Source organism: Oncorhynchus nerka, unplaced genomic scaffold (assembly GCF_034236695.1).
Source record: "Oncorhynchus nerka isolate Pitt River unplaced genomic scaffold, Oner_Uvic_2.0 unplaced_scaffold_10188, whole genome shotgun sequence".
Classification (NCBI taxonomy): domain Eukaryota; kingdom Metazoa; phylum Chordata; class Actinopteri; order Salmoniformes; family Salmonidae; genus Oncorhynchus; species Oncorhynchus nerka.
Window position 1 is genome coordinate 1 of NW_027031133.1, and position 3,184 is coordinate 3,184.

Sequence of the window (3,184 nt, forward strand, 5' to 3'; positions counted from 1 at the left end):
CCAAATGCCTGAAGGTACCACGTTCATCTGTAGCTGACCTAAAACAGGGAATTCCTTACTAGGATTAAATGTCAGGAATTGTGAAAAACTGAGTTTAAATGTATTTGGCTTAGGTGTATGTAAACTAATGACTTCAACTGTACCACTGGATGAGATAAATTGTAATCGTTTTTTAGCAGAATTATGTGAGGTTTTATGTGTTGTTGTTCTTAGGCACGATGTGAAGGGGAGTGCCTGGATACAGCCCCTAGCAGTGACATATTGGCCATATACCACAAACCACTGATGTGCATTATTGCTATTATAAACTAGTTACCAAAGTTATTATAACAGTAAACAAGTAATTTTGCATCATACTTGTGAGCATATTTGCCAATAAGGCACGAGGTGTTGTATATGGCCAATATATCACGGCTAAGGGCTGTTCTTAGCCTGTGGTACATTGGCCATATAACACAAATCTTCAAGGTGCCTTATTGCTATTATAAACTGTTTACCAACGTAATTAGAGCAGATACCACGTCTGTCATCCAATCAGCATTCCACAGCTTTCAACCAATCAGCATCCAGGACACAAACTACCCAGTTTATAACGGCCAATATATCACACCTCCTCGGGCCTTATTGATTAAATTGAATGTAGTGTCTTGTCATAAGCTTTATGGGGGAATTGTTTTCTCAGGTACGGTTGTTACCAGTTGTGAGGCATGTCATGACCAAGCCACCTGCCTAGACTCACCTGTGGAACGTGAGAGGGGAGATGCTTTCCAAACCGTCACTTGCACCTGTCAAGATGGCTTCGTTGGCGACGGCATCACTTGCTACGACCTTGAGTTCTGCGCTAAAGGCTCCTGCTGTCGTCAAGGTTACGGCTGGTCCTCGGAGCTGGGCTGTGTGGACGTTGACGAGTGATTCCTCCCAGACCAACCCCTGCAGCCCTCCTCAGGTCTGTGAGAACACCCCCGGATCCTTCAACTGCCTGGGGCCTCCTGAAGACGACCTCCACTCCAGTCCTGGCGACTCCCGTTCAGTGCAGTTTCAGTGCGGGGGAGACGGTGTCCAGTGGGAGAGGACTGTATCAGTGTTGGTGGAACGTCCCTCTGTGCAGACCCCTGCCTGCACTACACAGTACTGAATGACGACTGGCGTTCCACCACCAACTACGGTCCAGCTAACGGCTACCACTGTGACTCGTCTGTCAACTGGCAGGGATGGTATCGCCTGTTCCTGGGGAACACCAGTGTTCAGATGCCAGAGAGGTGTGTGGAGAAATACATGTGTGGGACGGAGATCCCCTTGTGGCTTCCATTAGCTCATCCCCAGCTGTTAGACGGGGTGGTTCAGAGGAGCGTCTGTGGACACTATTATTATGACTGCTGCTACAGGAGGCAAAATCCCATCCATGTCAAAGCCTGCTATGGAAACTACTATGTCTACAAGTTTGTCCCTACAACAACATGCAACATGGCCTACTGTGCAGGTATGACATCATAATGTCCTTGTCACTGTGCAGGTAGCTGACGTCATGATGTCACCTTGTCACTGTGCAGGTATGGCGTCATAATGTCACTTGTCACTGTGCAGGCATGACATCATGATGTCCCTTGTCACTGTGCAGGTATGACGTCATAATGTCCTTGTCACTGTGCAGGTATGATGTCATAATGTCCTTGTCACTGTGCAGGTATGACGTCATAATGTCCTTGTCACTGTGCAGGTATGACCTCATAATGTCCTTGTCACTGTTTCTTAAAGACATCAAGAGTGTTCAAATAACTAGACATAACAGAGTCATTTAACAACACTACCTCTGTCTCTTCCAGACGTCAACACCACGGTGTGTTCCACATGTGGAGTGTTTGATGCCTGTGTGAGAGACAATGAGACCACCTGGAGATGTGAGAGGAAAGGTGAGTGCTGAACAAATATAAACTGTATGGTCAGATCGGTCTTTTTTTCAAACACTATGAAACGCAGATATTTAGGGGTGAAATGATGCATCGTTAAGAGGCGTATCTTTTAACCAATAAGGTCAGAGGAGGCGTGGTATATTGGCCATATGTCACAAACCCCTGAGGTGCATTATTACTATTATAAACTGATTACCAATGAAATTAGAACAGTAAAAATACATGTTTCCTCATACCAGTGGCTTTCAGCCAATCAACATTCAGGGTTCCAGCCCTGAATGATGATTGGTTGATAAAGGCAGCTTGGGGGTTTGTGGTATATGGCCAATATACCACGGCTGAGGGATGTATGCAGGCATTCCGTGTTGCGTGGTGTATAACACAGAGATCTCAGTCTCACACATGTACCTGTTCACACACCTTATTGCTTAAATAACCTCCCGAGTTCTTTACTTAGCTCCAGAGCTGGTGTGTGGGCGGAGCCTCCTGAAGGTGGGCCTTCCAAATGTTTACCTGGAGGCTGCTGGTCTGGATGCTTCCTCTGCCCACCTGGCTGACGGACGCTGCTCTGCCCACGAGGATCGTAACGGCTCAGTGTGGTACCAGGTGGAGCGACGGGAGGGACACTGTGGAAACACTCTGGAGGTGAGAAATATTTTCACTTTATGTTCAAGAAGGTTCTATATTGCTGCCCCAATATTTTCCCTGTTGACGTTTTATGAATTATTACTAAACACACACTTTAGTTGGTTCACATCTTACTTATGGAACAACCTTCAGAATAACCTACAGTTACATTTGACATTTAGCAGCCGCTCTTATCCAGAGCCACTTGCAGTAGTGAGTGAATATACGCTGTGACACTTTTCCTTCTGGTCCCTGGGTGGGAATCAAACCCACAACTCTGGCGCCCTTACTCTACCAACCGAGCTACAGCCGGGATGCAGTGGTGCCTTTCCTTACCGGTTCCCTGGTGGGAATCGAGACCCCCAACTCTGGTGCCCTTACTCTACCAACACGAGGCTACGCAGGATGCAGTGGTGCCTTTCATACCGGTCCCTGGTGGGAATCGAACCCACAACTCTGGCGCCATACTCTACCAACCGAGCTACGCGGGATGCAGTGGTGCCTTTCATACCGGTCCCTGGTGGGAATCGAACCCACAACTCTGGCGCCATACTCTACCAACCGAGCTACGCGGGATGCAGTGGTGCCTTTCATACCGGTCCCTGGTGGGAATCGAACCCACAACTCTGGCGCCATACTCTACCAAC

The 3,184-nt window shown here is 47.7% G+C and overlaps 1 pseudogene; it reads left to right on the forward strand.

Moving 5' to 3' along the window:
- The first annotated feature begins 778 nt into the window (after positions 1–778).
- Positions 779–2,771, forward strand: LOC135565930 (uromodulin-like; annotated as a pseudogene).
- Positions 2,772–3,184: the final 413 nt, after the last annotated feature.